At 45.4% G+C, this 15,028-nt stretch overlaps 1 protein-coding gene across 3 annotated transcripts in view; it reads left to right on the top strand.

Moving 5' to 3' along the window:
* The window catches only part of ZFHX3 (zinc finger homeobox 3), a 562,868-nt gene that overhangs the window by 128,978 nt on the left and 418,862 nt on the right, over positions 1-15,028 (top strand). The window lies entirely within an intron of this gene.

Raw genomic sequence — 15,028 nt, 5'->3', positions numbered from 1 at the left:
CAGCAAGGACGGGAGGCTTTAGAACATGCTTTGGGTTTTATTTTTTTTGTGGGTAATTTCTATACGGCACACAGGCATACATATACTCGGCATGCCGTGTTTCCATAGGTATAAAACAAATATACCCATCTGTCTCCGTGTGTGCACAAAGAGCCGGTGCCCGAGCCGTGTTTTCCGAGGTTTTGTTTTGGGCTATATCAATCTCTTTTCTCTCCCCTGACTGTCTATGAATTCAGGCTCAGCAGCAGGAACTCATTTCAGAAACATAAAACTGATTTGATAAGCAGCTGCAGCGCCGGGTCCCTTTGGCTGCCGGGGGGACACCCCCTCGGCTGCCGGGGCTCGCCAGGACCCGCCGGCTCACATTTCACGTTCTGGGGCTGCGGCGTTTCAAAAACCACGCAAACCCCTATGAAAATAATTGAAACAATACTAGGACATTAGAACCGTTTGGGAACATTTGGGGGAATTTTTGTTTGTAAGTATATACGCTCGGCGCTCCCGCATCTCTGTGTAATCGGAATCGAGGCTGCAGCTCTTTCCAGGAAAAATACATATTCATATTGAAAAAGCCAGGGCTGCGTATTTGTAATTCTTTTTGTTTTTTAAATCATTTTTCTCTCTGAAATGGTAGATGAAGGTTTCCAAACGGCGGGGTTGGGGTCTTTAGGAAGGCGGCTCAGCACGGTGTGCAAGCAGCGCTGCACCCTGCGCCGGGTGCAGCCAAATCGCAGGCGTTGCTTAGCCCGAGTGATTCGATAAATTAGACATCTCAGAAATAGGTAATGCTTAAATGTTTTCTCGATGAAAAAACATAATCTTTAGAAATAACTTGAAAATGATCAAATTTTACTGCCTCTTTCAGACATATTTTGCAAGCTGTTTTTTGTAAATAGTTCTATAAATGTAGCTCATGAAATAAATACGCTGGGAAAGTGTAACTCTTTTAATGATAAATAATACTGTTGTATATAATATTTGAAAATAAATGGTGTAAACAAAATGCACCTTAATGCCTTTATGGTTTGTAAGATTTATAACAATAATCAGCAAACCACTGTAACATTGTTTGCACCTTGTGTGCCCTAAAGCCATTGGATCACTCAGTTAATTGTATAAATTCCATGCACTATGGAAAATCATGATGTATCATTTATATTCAGCTATGTCAGGTATATAAATATTAAAATATATTGGCCAAAAATGGCTGATTATCCCTCAAACATTTCATGATAAATCTTATCTTTTTATGGTGGTGGTAGCGTGGAGGGTGGGGACGGGGGGGGATGGACTAAATATTTCATGTTATTTGGAAATATTCTTTAAACAACCTAGATATATTATTAATGTTTTACAACTGCTTCGAAAATCCTGAAGCTTGGTTCAGGTTTATAGGATGAAGCGGTTCGGTACCTGAAGAAAAAGTGGTTTTTATATGCAAACCACAGCAATGACAGGGATTACGCTGTTTATTCAGGCTGTGATACGTACAGTTCCTGGAGCCCTGTGCAATAAAGGTGATGTTCCCTGTGCACGCCATCGATAGGCAGCGCCTGCTGCACAAATACTGGGAATAGCCATGTGCATTTAAGCAGGGTTCTTTTATTCACCTATAGTCTTATTTAGTAAATATACTGCTAGCCCCAGTCACAGTGCATTTTTATATAGGTACAGATGCAGTATTTATGACACAGTCTTTTGACTAAAAATATTTTGGAAATATTAGATGCGCACATATTTCTATATGTTTACCACGCAGCACCCAACCTAGAGACACGGCCGGGGAAGGAATCTATACAGCAACGCGAAGGAAATATTGTTATACATATTTATTGATACTAATGCGTGTGTTTTAATGAATAAATAAATACGGAGTTGGACTGTGTCGCAAATGTGTTTGGCAACTCGCCGTATCCAGCGAGGAGGGAGGAAATGTCAGAACAGGGTCTTGTAAATACATGTGGCTGGAAAGAAGCAAATAAAAATGATGACGAGCACTGACAAGCAGACTTGGGGTGTATGATATACTTTGTTCATTTGATTCTTAGAACTCAGTCGGGGTTAAATTGGAATCCAGACATCAAAGAATTCTTCCACCAGACCCAAATTTTGCCCGTATAATTTTTTTCTTACAGTTGTCATAATTTTAGCTAATTTCACAGTGCAAAATTTTTTTGCTGTTTGAAGTATTTTCCTAAATATACATATAATATAGCAGTGAGATATATTCTTTCTATACAACACGTTTCCCTGCTATTCCCAGCGAGGCAGCTGCAAGCCCACGGTTCCCTCTGTGCGTGTGAGAAACCTTTAGGTTCGCTGGTGTCTGTCTGTGCACCCTCGGACGTGCCGTATAGGAGCATAATCCTTAAATTCTCAGGGAGGGGAAGGCCAAAGGCTTTAAATAGCAACGCCCTGCTTTCTTTTATTTTTTTTTTCCTTTTCTTTTTTGCCCCCGACTGTTGTGTCTGACAATGCTGGAAGCATGTGGTGCTGCATATTTGGTGGGTTTGCAGATTTCTGCGCGATTTTTATCTGAAGGTCAGGGCTGTGGAAATACATCAGGTTGCGATTTGGGATGTTTGCCATTTGCCATTTAGCCTCGCTCCTTCTTATCAGATTGCCGTGGAACACGGGCCTAATAAAACAGGGAGCTGTTGCGAAAAGAAGAAATAAATATTGTTCTAGTTTTATGGAGTCTCTTTACTATTACACAGCAGGCGATTTTAAATGTATTTATTTCAGTTCACCTTTTTGCTTTGGAATTGTTGAACTAGGTAGAAGAAATTAATGGTGGTTATTTATAATTTTACCAGCTATTTGCATACATTAATTTTTTTTAATGGAAAATAAAATTATTTCCTTTTCCACATTGCGGGGCGGTGGGGAGGGGAAGAAAAAAAGTTGGAGGAAGACAGTGCCGGAGAGGCAGAATGCGCACTGGGGGTTTTCTCTGCATCCTACGTAGGTTTGAAAACAAAACGTCTCGTTTGTGATTCTTTTCCTCTGCCGGGGTTTCTGTCAGGGCCCGGCCTGTGGGTGTCACAGGAGAACGGGTTTGTGCCCCGGCTCTGGGACACACGTCCCTCCTGGTCCCTCCTGGTCCCCGTGGAGCGGAGCAGCCGCTGGGCCGCGCGTGTGTCCCCAGCCCTGGGCCTGCAGGGGGTTCCCTGCGGACGGGACCCACCTGAATTTATGTCACTGCATTTATTTATTGCAAATGGTGTTTAAACCCAACGCTTTCTAAATCCTCCCTGCCTGGAGACAGGGCTGGCTGCTGGGTCCTGAGGATGAGGGTGCGTCCCCGCAGGGATGTCCCTTGGTGTAGGGATGTTCTTTTGCACAAGGATGTCCTTTGGCACAGGAATGTCCTTTGGCACAGGGATGTGCCTTGGCACAGGGATGTCCCTCGGTGCAGGGATGTCCTTTGGCACAGGGATGTCCCTCGGTGCAGGGATGTCCCTCAGCACAGGGATGTCCCTTGGTGCAGGGATGTCCCTTGGTGCAGGGATGTCCCTCGGCACAGGGATGTCCTTTGGCACAGGGATGTCCCTTGGTGAAGGGATGTCCCTCGGCACAGGGATGTCCCTCGGCACAGGGATGTCCTTTAGCACAGGGATGTTCCTTGGCACAGGGATGTCCTTTGGCACGGGGATGTCCCTGGGCACGGGGCTGGCCATGGTGCGGCCTGGCCGAGACACGGGGTACCAGCAGCATCGTTCCCCTGGCCGGACACCCGCATCTTCGGGGAAACCATTTTCGCGGTTTCGGCGCAGGGACGGTTCAGGTAGTTTGGGAAGTGTTCCTGGCTCCCGGGCAGTTATTAGCGGTTCCATTTGCACAAAGCCATCGCAGCTGTGGTCTCAGCGCAAACCGCTTTGCTTCTGATTGCCTCATGGCGAAAGCCCGTCCGACACAAGGAGTTTATTTTTCCCCTGAACTGGTGGGGGGGTAATAGGGGGGAGGACGAGGATTGAAAGGCCATCGCAATCCTTATGCAAACATAATTTTGTTATTTTAATATTTTTTAGAGGAAAGCATTTTACTCCTGTGTTGATACCTTTTTGTATTTTATTATTTTGTTGCTAATTTACTTAACCATTAGCAAATTAAGGTGGATTACTGCTTGGATGCATTAAAAGCACCAAGGAGTTGCGGTCCTTGTGGCTATTTCGGGCAATGTCATAAGCACACTCCTTTTTTTATTGTCCTCCCAGGGAGCAGAATTTGAACTTAATATTCCATGAAATAAGCCATTGTAATCACGTTGGGTTAATAGAAGAAGTAAAATTGCCTCTCCTCTCACAAGACATTAGAGCAAGGCTGCATTATTAAAGTTTTCTTGCGGACAGGCAGTTTAAAATATATCCTCAGTGGCTGACGCAAGTCTTTTCAGTGGGGATGACAGCTTTTCAGATCTTAATAGGCTGTTCATTTCTGGCCTACGAGTTTTCAGCATTTCTTCTTTTCAAGCCAGGCTGTGACATGATGGCTAAAAACTGACATAAAGAAGTGCCATGTACTGTGAAAACCTTTATTCACTAAGTGGCTCCATGTAAATTGATGTCAATAAGCAAACAATTAGAACTTAAAAAAAATTTCTTGGTTTCAATCCCCTTTCTCCTTAATCACTTGACCTAAAAATCTCCCCTTTATTTTTCCCTTCTTTGGAAGTGGTGCATATAAAACAGTGACAAAATGTTTAGCAAGTTAAAGTGGATCAGATCTTTGTTATGAATCAGTAAACGATATTTAGCCAAGGTGAGTTTGTCGTAGGGTTTTTTCCCTTCAAAATGAAATTTACAGGGAGCTAAATTCCGGGTAAATGATAATGGAGAAAGAAGGGGCTGTTTTTCTGCCCTTTTCTCCTTCCCCCTCGCGCACAAATTGCCTCCGCCGTGGCTCTGCAGACGCAGGCTCCGAGCGGCAGTAATCGCCTGCTGATTCTGTGAGCTTGGCTAATTTCAAGAAATTTGGTATTGTTGTTCATGCTTTCTGGAGATTGTTTACTTGAATTATTTGCAGAAAAGACTTTTTTCTGTGTCATTAGATGAAGAAACAGAGTAACGCTTAATGCTTCTCCCACTATTGCTTTGCACAGGAAAAAAAAATCAGCAGAGCTTTTTGTCTCTCTGTTAATTTATGATTTCTCCTTTTCTTGTTGTAACTCCTCTCCTTCCTCTCTCATTGCTCTCTGTGCATCTTGCCGTGCTCCGGGGGCGCTGAGCGGCCGCTGGGATGGGCCATGTTGGGCTCCCCGGCCCCTTCCTTTGTGCGATATTTCTGCGGGGTGTTGGGCGTTCCCTGGCCTGGCTGGGGATGGAGGCAAAGGGGAGAGCGGCTCCAGTTCCCTGCGAGGGGCAGCGGGCGCTGGTGCGCGGGAGCGTGACCTGCCCAGAGCCGGGCTGGGGACCTGGGGACACCAGAGCCAGTGGTGGCTCCAGCCCGAGCTCCCCGGCTCCCTCTGCCCATCCTCCTTCCATCCTTCCTGTCCTCATCTCCCGCGCCCGCTCCGCTTCCGATCCGCTTACCCCACGTACAACAGGTTTGTCTTCTGAAACTTGTTGCAATTAGTTTTAACTTAACATGGAAATGCTACCAAGTAAGGATGAGTCCATGGACCTTGGTACAAACCACAGCAGAGTTAAAATACTAAGGCTGTACGATATATTTAGTATAACGGCATGACATGTTATTTTACCTGAGTGTTTTTTTCAGGATCCTGTTTTAAAATAATCTTTTCAAATGCCGAAAAGCACTACCTAAATACAGTTACAAAAAATGCTAAATGCACCTCCTCAAAGGATACCACTTCAAATGACAAGAAAAATGATGGAACGACAGTTTGAAAGGGGAAGCCGTGTAGATACAGTGGTGGCAGGATGTTTCCTTCCTGTGCCTTCAAACTGTGTTTAGTTTTTAGTAATAAGGGTAACAATTGTTATTAGTAATAATACTAGTGCTGTTATGGATTAATTTATTGGTGTCGGTTTAAAAAGTAAGATCTTATTCAGAATTAATAGCAGGTATAAATTCTATCCCAAGAAAATTGTATGTAGGGGATTGCAAAAATCATGAGAAAGGATAAAATGTGTGTTCCAAGGACAGATCATATGGAGAGGTGACACAGAGCGATGATTTTGCTGACAGCGGTGTTTAGCAGTTCTCCAGCAGCTGACCCCAAGGATCGCACAGGTTTCTCATCCGTCCCATGGTTGATCCCCTCGCACCTTTAGGATTCAGATGATTTTCCCCCTTGTACGTGAGGCACTGAGGCAAAGCGACCGACGTAGGGCTGCACTGGGACCTGGTGGATGGGGACGGTTGCAGCCATGAGTTAAGGCGATGGGGAGGACCCACGGGTTCACAGAATCACAGAATGTCAGGGGTTGGAAGGGCCCTGGAAAGCTCACCCAGTGCAATCCCCCCATGGAGCAGGAACACCCAGATGAGGTTACACAGGAAGGTGTCCAGGCGGGTTGGAATGTCTGCAGGAGACTCCACAACCCCCCTGGGCAGCCTGGGCCAGGCTCTGCCACCCTCACCCCTAACAAGTTTCTTCTCATATTTAAGTGGAACCTCTTGTGTTCCAGTTTGCACTCATTGCCCCTTGTCCTATCACTGGTTGTCACCGAGAAGAGCCTGGCTCCATCCTCCTGACACTCACCCTTTATATATTTGTAAACATTAATGAGGGTTGTGGTGACAGCAGAGTCTGTATTAACTCCGTTGTCAACTGGTCCAAGTCCACTCCAGGTTACCTGTGTGCTTGAAAAAGCCTTTTTGTGTCTTCACACTTTGGTTTCTTATTTGTAGCAGTGACCTTCTGTGCGTTTCCTGATTGCAGGGAACATGCGGCCTCCACAAGTAATTTCGCAAAGCCCAGGGCAGGTGGGAACATTGGCAGGTGCTTGTGCACCGCTGGAAGGGAGAAACCGGGAACGCGGGGGTTCTTTTGCAAAGGAAAAGAAAATGGCTGATATTGCCTTTAATTTGTAAAACTGTGGCAAAATTATGTCATAATTTTATAAACTTTGAAAGAATATGGATGAGGAGAAATGTGGCAGCTGGCTCTGAAAGCCTGGACGTCTGAACCAGGATGTTTTATTTTATATCACTCGCAATGATCACCGTGAAAACCAGATTCAAAGGCTGTTTAATTCCAGGCTTTCATTCAGGTCTGCCTGGGAGACAATAGAGGCTGAACATCAAATAGGCACCAGTTCTCTTCAGAATCTGTATTTTTTTCTTTTAAACAAAGCTATAAGTGAGATCCACCTATAAAGACTCTAATGGGCCCATGAGAGCGGCTGCGCGAGCCATGAGATCTCACACGCGTCCTCTGATCCTTCAGTGCTACGAACACGGGTTGCAGGATCAACTCATTTTCTTTACAGAATTAACATTTAGCTCAAAGTTTGCAGCAAAAGGACTAGAACAATATAAATACAATTAAAATAAATCAAGGGTAATATAATGAAAGCTTTCGCATTTATGTCAACTAAAGCAGCAAACATTTCTTTGAAATTTCCAGCAATAATTTATATTTATTTAGGCATAACAGGACTGGTTAGGACATGTTGCTTACACTGATAGCATAATTCAAAAAATAATATCAATGATTTCTGACAATTTTCTATAATTAGATAATTACACAACATTTGGCAATTTAAAAAATCATTGCTGTTGTTCCTTTTAAAGCAGTGGACAAGAGCCATCGATACAGCCCTCAAAGGCTGCCCATCCTGACTCGACATTTGTGTGTATATATCTTGCAATATTTTTCAGTAATCAAGGCAATATCTTAAATAAAAGTGAAAAGTTATGTGACCTTGACTGTCAGACTCAATTTAGACTCTGCCGCAACACTTCACTTTTTATTTTTTAAATTAGCTGTTGCCATCTTTTACAATTTGTTTATAGGCAGAAAGGGCCGCACAAAACATAAAGTATCAATGAGAAGTTTATAGTTGTTGCTTTATCCACAAATATAGTCATTTTTAATAACCTTAACAGCTTTTCGTTTTTCCTTTTATCTCTCTTCTTAGGTAGTGCCTTGATTCATTCTAATTAGTTTTGCTTTAAAGAATCAGTTTGTCTTTTAAAACATGTTGGGGTCGTGTCCCCCGCTCTGGTTCCTTTTCCCTCGCTCTGGATTCTGTGACAGGCAGCGTTGCCAGATGTGCAAGGCAAGATTCGCTCTCAGGCTGCGTTCGCCAAACCCCCTTGTTTCCCGGCTGGTTTTCTGCACGTTACAAGGAGTCAGGGAAAAAGATGATGTTGGGTTTTTCCTGGGACCCTTGTGTTGCACGTTGCCCTGTGCGGCCAGTGTGGCTGTGTCACGGGGGTGTGGGGTGACACAACCTGGGGTGACGCAGCCTGGGGTGACATGACCTGGAGTGACACAGCCTGGGGTGTCACAACCTTGCTCAACGTGCCGGCCCAGCTGGGATTTCTGTTCCTGGGCACCGCGCAGGTATCGGTGCCGACTCTTTCCTTCCTCCACCTTTGCTGCCAGCAGCAGCAATTCCCCGTCCTCATGGCAGAAAGTAGGTCATCTGCCTTGCCAGGCACGCCAATAAGCCCATCTTCTAACTGATTCTTATTTTTCATAAGATAAATTTTGAAAGCATATGTAAAATAGGACTGAAAATAGTGTTCCAAATGTCAGCAGCCCTGTAGCATCTCAGCTGAGCTGTTCGGTTTCAGTGCTTGGAAGAGATAAAGTCATTCTGCTCAATGAAAACCAGGGAAAAGCAAATATGAACTGGAGCAAAACTATGAAATATTTTGTATTACGTTGCTCGGCACAGGAGATGAGAGCTTGCTGCTTTTGGAGATGGAACAGAAAAGAGAAAGGTTCAAACTTTTATTCATGTGAAATACAAGGACTGTTTTGATCTAGATATAATTTAAAATTTAACAAAGAGGGAAATAATGTGGCAAAATGCAAACATGTGACTACGATGTACTTCCCCAACTAACATGAACATGAGAATTCACTCAATATTGTAAAATCAGATCCTGATGGGGGGGTGATGGTGTGGGCAACACCCCACAGAGCTGCTGTGCACCTGATGAGCTGGACATATGGAATTTCATCCTTTCCGCTTTACTTTCACAGCCTTGCATGCATTTTCAAATGAGTTGCTATATTAAAATACTTACTGGCAAGCATTTCGGGCTCTGTAGACTCAATTGTGTTGTTATGTATGACTCTTCTGGTACCAAAAATTATAATTAGGTCATTTGAGTTGGTTTTATTTTGTACTTCTAATAATAACAAAACTGTTCTAGTCTACTTGAGTAAAAATAGCAAATTAACACATATTATAGTACATCTTTAGAAGCTTTAACCTTGCCTTTCCGTGTGAGAGACGATGGACCCCCAATTATTTTGTGATGCCATAGCAGCACGGCACAGTTCACTAACTTACTCTGCAATTCCGTTTGGAGACAGCATTATTTTCTTTTGAAAAAGGAGCTTTTTAAAATGCAAACTATGTGGCCAGGCCTGAAGAGGAGCCTGCTGTTTCCATCGGGCCACCTGAAATCCCACATGTGGAACGAAAAACGATGGTGAAACACATATCACCAGAATATCTGATTTCTGTTTAAGACTCGTGGTGGGTTTGGTGTGACGTTGGCCTTTTTCCTTCTGTTTTTCCCAAACTTCCCGCTGTGCGATGCCGACAGCGCGGGTGAGCCGGCCGTGCGGTGCGATGGGTGACGCTGGGGACAGGGACAGCTGCTGCCGCGGCCGAGCACGGCCTGTCCCTGCCTTATTGTATCAAACATCAGGTTCAGTACAATACCACAGGAAACTAAGGGCCCTATTCAGAGATTACATGCACCCCATGGAAGGTGCTTTTCATGTATTGGAAGCCTGATTGAAAAAAACAGCCCTACGCGACTCTTCCGTGTACTGTAACTTGCACAAAACGGGGAGTTCTTGAGGTTTCCCGTATTAGTCCCTGCTCCTTTGACATGCCTGGCACCAGCCCCACAGGATCTCATTGTGGCATTTTTATTAAGAAAGAGGATGCTGATTCTTTTTTCTCTGTCAGCTGCTGAAATAAGAAGGTTTTAAGGACAAAGGAAAAACTTGTGCCAAGGAGAGAGACAAGAGGATTACCGTTCCCTAAAGAAGGGGGACGTCCCGCACACCAAAAGACTTGCTGTCCTAATGAGCCCATGGATTTTTCCAAGGCTGGTAAATATGTTTGGGGAGAAGTACATTTGGGTGCCATCTCTACTCATTTATTCTTCAAACTGTAATGCTGCACATTTTGGGTTTCAGTATATTGCATTTTAAAACTAATGATGCATTCATTCTCAGAGCAAATCTTATTTCTAAGCCCTAATTTAATAGAATTAAACTCTAAGCTGAATTGGTTTTATGAGATAAAACTCTGAAGTTGATAACTGCATTTAGGAATAGTTCAGGTATTGAGTTTCTAATTTGCTTCCTGAGCATGGAAATCCCTCAGATAGTCAATATTGACGACCTGTAATTGGTAAGAGAGGGTCTTGCTGAGTTTTCTCTCCTGCGCTGGAGCGATACTCAGAGCGCGGCCGTGGCGCCGTGGCTGCGGGGCTGAGCCCTGCCCAGCTGAGCCCGGCTCTGCCAGCCCTGGCTCTGGCACAGCCTGGGCCACTGACGCCAGCACCACCAGCACCTGCTGGGCTATTAATTAATAATTCCTTTGCCTCCAAGGAACAAGCTCATCTGAGCTGTGCGCGAGTCCAGCTCTGACACAGAGCCGGCCCTTCGTGCTGCCCGCTCCACGTGCAGCCACTTGCTAAATGTGTTTTTATCGTGACTGTGTCTCGTGTGGGTTGAGAAGGAGAAGATTTAAAATGAAGAGGAGCTGCCGAAGGCAAAGTGCTGAGCTTATAGCAGGTACAGATCGTTCCTGGGAAGCAAAGGGTTTAAGTGAGGAGCAGCTTTTCTGAACAAGCACATGCCGAGCGCTGGTGCCGTAATTCCAGGATATTAAGCCAATTCTAACATTATCACTTTCCAGCCCGGAACCCCATGGTTTTGGATGTGCTGCCTGTAAATCATCCTGTGCAAACGCCGAGGATGCCCACGGCCCTGCAGCACAGCTCTCGCTGCCTGAAGCGGCAGCGGGTGGGTTTGGGCTCCTGCTGCCATTTTCCCCAAGAAGAATTAAATCTTTTCACGAGCAGATAGGGCTTGAGATAGGTCATCTCAATATGATCTAATTTTGCTATTCAGATGTAAACCAGTGTTAATTCTGCTCCTTGGCAGCCCATGGGTGCTCCCAGCAGAGATGCCAGCGGGACGGGGGAGCCGATGCTACTTGTGTGTTGTGGCACTTCCCGATTTTGCTCTGGGGTTCAGAAATTCTTGGTTTAGCTCTTTCACTACAAGGGCAGTTTCAGTTTGAGGGCTCAGTTCCACTAAGCTTGAGGAATATAGATTCTTAAACCACCTGGATTTAGCAAATTTACCAGTGTTGGCAAATAGATACCGCTGCAAATACAGCATAGCCTTCTACCAGGGAAACATCCAAATTCCTCATCTAGAGCTACCTGAAGCTCTGGTGAATGAGGATGTGTGCACACAGACATCTCTGTGAGCTTCAATTCAGTACAGTTTGTTATTGCAAGAGGACGATGTTGCTCTCAAATGCTTTTGTTTGGGAGACCCACTCTCCAGCATGTTGCCACGCGAGTATCAGGGTGTGATAGTCAGCCAGGAGAGTCTCCGTGTCAGTGGGAATGCAGCCCCCAAAAAGCACTCGGGGGACCCCTGGGGTAAGAGATGCTGTGGTTATGCCCATTATCTGCAGGGTTATTTCTATTTCCATGCACGTTACAGGCTGTTGGTTACTGTTTGGTACCATTTAATCCAGTATTGTTACTCTTCGCCTGGAAGTTTTTTGAAGCCCTTGTGTTCTAGGAGCTGATGCCGAGCGCTGCACAGGCAGGAAGGTGCCCAGCCTTTGCAAACCAAGTTTCACTGTTGATGGGTGGTGTTGATTTGACTTTGTTTCATTTATCTTACGTAATTTTACTTTCTCCCCTGAAGAAATCACAGTAAGTATTCTCCTGAAAAGTTTGTATATGTCTCCATAGACATGTCTCCTGGGGCAATATTATTACACTTCATTAGCTTTCTGAGGTGTGAATGGTGGGTGGTTCTGCATAGAAATTGGTTATTGAGCCTGTCAAGTTCCCCAAATAAATAAAAGCAGAGTTGTGCTATTTAAAAACAGAAGGTGGGGAAAGAAAACAACCTAGTTTTTATTGTAGTTGCTTAATGAAAAAGTTTGTTTTTTACCCTAATATCTAATGGTTTAAAGCATCAGGAAGAGATTTGCCAGATAGTTTGTCTCCCTCATTAGGTTAACGAGATTTTTATTGTAGTTTTTTCAAATCTGCCCCTGTTGCTCCAGGTGTCTTCCCTGCATTTACAACCTGCCGTATCATATTAAACTAAGGAAAATACAGCACAGTTGATGTTGCCGTATTTTGTCAGGTCTATAACCTCGCAGGGCGATGATGTTCAGGCAGGTCCTGGGCCGTGCTGGTCAGTGCTGGCCGGTGATGACACCGATGCCCCGTTCCCACCGGCCAGCCCGCAGGGCCCATGCTGGTGTCACTGGTTTGGGCCGGACACCTGGGCCGGGTGTGTTGGTGGCCCCAAGCGGCGTCAGCAGGAGGAGGTCTTGTAAAGCGTGTGGTCTTGTTGCATCTCCTGCGACTTTTGTACAAGTTCCATGGGCTGAGTTCTACATCCGGTCACTTGTGAAATGGCTGATTTTGGAAACTGCATGAAGTGGATGGGAAGAACACTCATCCTGGGTTCTCCCGCCGTTGTTTGTCCTGCAGCGTTCGCGTCCACGCGGTGGTTCTTGCGCAGGCTCCGCTTCCACCTTCCCGTGGCCGTGGTTCAGCCCAGCACGGTAATGCCAGGTTTCGCTCCGGTTCTTAGCAGCGATACAAGTTGTTTCGTGAAATGCCTGGAAATTTTAGTCATTTTGTGAAATAGCTGGTTTCATAATATGTCTGTAACATGTCCGCTGAGCTGGCAGCCGGTGACAGAATAACGCTGGCTGCTCTTTCCTCCTGCAGCCGAGGCAGCTTCTCTTCTGCATTCTCACAGATTAAAGTTGCTTCTCCCTACAAATGTTATAAAGTCTGCTGTTTAGCTATAAACAGTTGCAAATGATAAACAAATCAATATTTGTTAATGTTATGATGCACTCACATCTATCAGATACGCATGGAATGATTTATAGAGTACAGCATTTCAGGGCTGACCCTCGCAGGTCTCAGAAAGCACTTAAAAAATAAATTTACCCTGGCCTCTCTCACCCCATTTCAAAAAGGGTGACAAAGATGAAGTAATTTATAAGTCACACTTTTATTAATGCTTTTAACTTTCATATACTTGGCTTTCTTGCCCCCTGAGCAGCTAAGTGCAGCTCTTGGTCGAATGGTAACCTTCGGTGCTTTGAGGGGGGTTTTGTACAAATGATCAACTCATAAATAGGTGCTGTGCTCCGCATTATCCTGCCATAAATTCACAGGACCTTTCAAGTACATCAAGAAAGAGCAACTTGAACTAGGCGTTTTGCACTCGAGTTTACAGACTAATGCAGTGCTAATGAGCAGCTGGGCAGAGGGTTCCCAGTGCAGGACCGCGCTCTGTGCTGTGATGCTGAGCAGCCCCAGCAGGCGGGAGGATGTGGGTCCCTGCTCCAACTCCACATCTCGCGCGCGGCTTTTTCCTCCTGGCTGAAAGTCCTGGGGCATATAGAGAACATGAACTAGATTAGAGTGCATGAACTAATTAGCACTAATTATCACCTCTCTGATTATAGGCATTGTTGGAAAAAAATGATGTAAAAGAGAACAATGTACAGATAAACTTCAAAATATTTTTCAGAGCGAGTTCTTGCTGGCCTTGGCCCTCGTGCCAGCACCGCCAGGATGCCCAGTCAGCGTTGGCGCAACTGCTTCCAACATCTCCAGAACCTTCTCCTTACCGTAACCACGCGTTTGGGGAAGAGTTGCATGGTGATGCTCATTTGAACAAAAAATGCATGTACAAGCCAGCCTCTGCACCCCATAGCAGATAACGTTAATATAAATTAGTAGTTTGAATTCAGCTCTTCACATTTAATACTGGATTTAAGGCAACCCAGGAGCATGTCTGCCTGCAAGGGGGAGCTCACCCCACGAAAGCGGTAAGATCTGTGCAAGCACACAGTGCCGTCTGTCTTCCTGGTGAGCCCTTGCATGTCAGTCAGTGAGCACAACCTGAAATACAGGAAATTCTGCTTCAACACAAGAAAATCTTTGTCCCTGGGAGGGCGGTCAGACACTGGCCCGGGTTTCCCAGAGGAACCGTGGAGTCGCCATCCTCAGAGATCTCCAGCTGGACACGGTCCTGCCCCTGCTCGGATGACCTGCATGAGCAGGGCTTGGACTGGATGATCTGCAGACGTGCCCTCCAGCCTCCTTTCTGTGATTCTGTAATTAATCCTTTGCAGCAAGTTTGCTGTGGGTTGATTTATTCTGAGGAGAAAATCTGGCTGTTTCCAACTGGCAGCGTCATTAGGACTTCGCAGGCTTGAGGAGGAAGAATGGTTTGCTGAGCCGCGGCTCAGTGACGCAGCGAGCAGCCCACTCTGCTGGATCCTGGGGGTGCTGAGGGCTGGCTGTTGATGTGGGATGTCTAATTAGGAAAGATGAGGGAAGAGAAAAGCGACAGAGACAAGAATAGTGAACTATTTTTCAGGAAGTAAAGAAGAAACATGCTTTAAGTTTCTCTAGTTCACTTCTGATGTTTAAGCCTAGTGCATGAAGGAGCTCATTTTGGATTTTGCACTTGTGGGACGTAGGGAATCTTCAGGAGGGCTCATAGCAAGGCTGCTCTGGGCTGGGGCCTGAGCACACCTGGGTCTGCAGCACCCACTGCCCCACAGGTGTGGGGCATCAGGCAGTCACTGGAGATGGCTCATGGGCAGGAGGGAGCGAATATAAGTGAGGG

The sequence above is a fragment of the Streptopelia decaocto genome, assembly GCF_964273445.1.
Source record: "Streptopelia decaocto genome assembly, chromosome: 11".
NCBI lineage: Eukaryota > Metazoa > Chordata > Aves > Columbiformes > Columbidae > Streptopelia > Streptopelia decaocto.
Note: the sequence above shows the minus strand (reverse complement) of the source record. Positions and strands in the feature narration are given on the sequence as shown.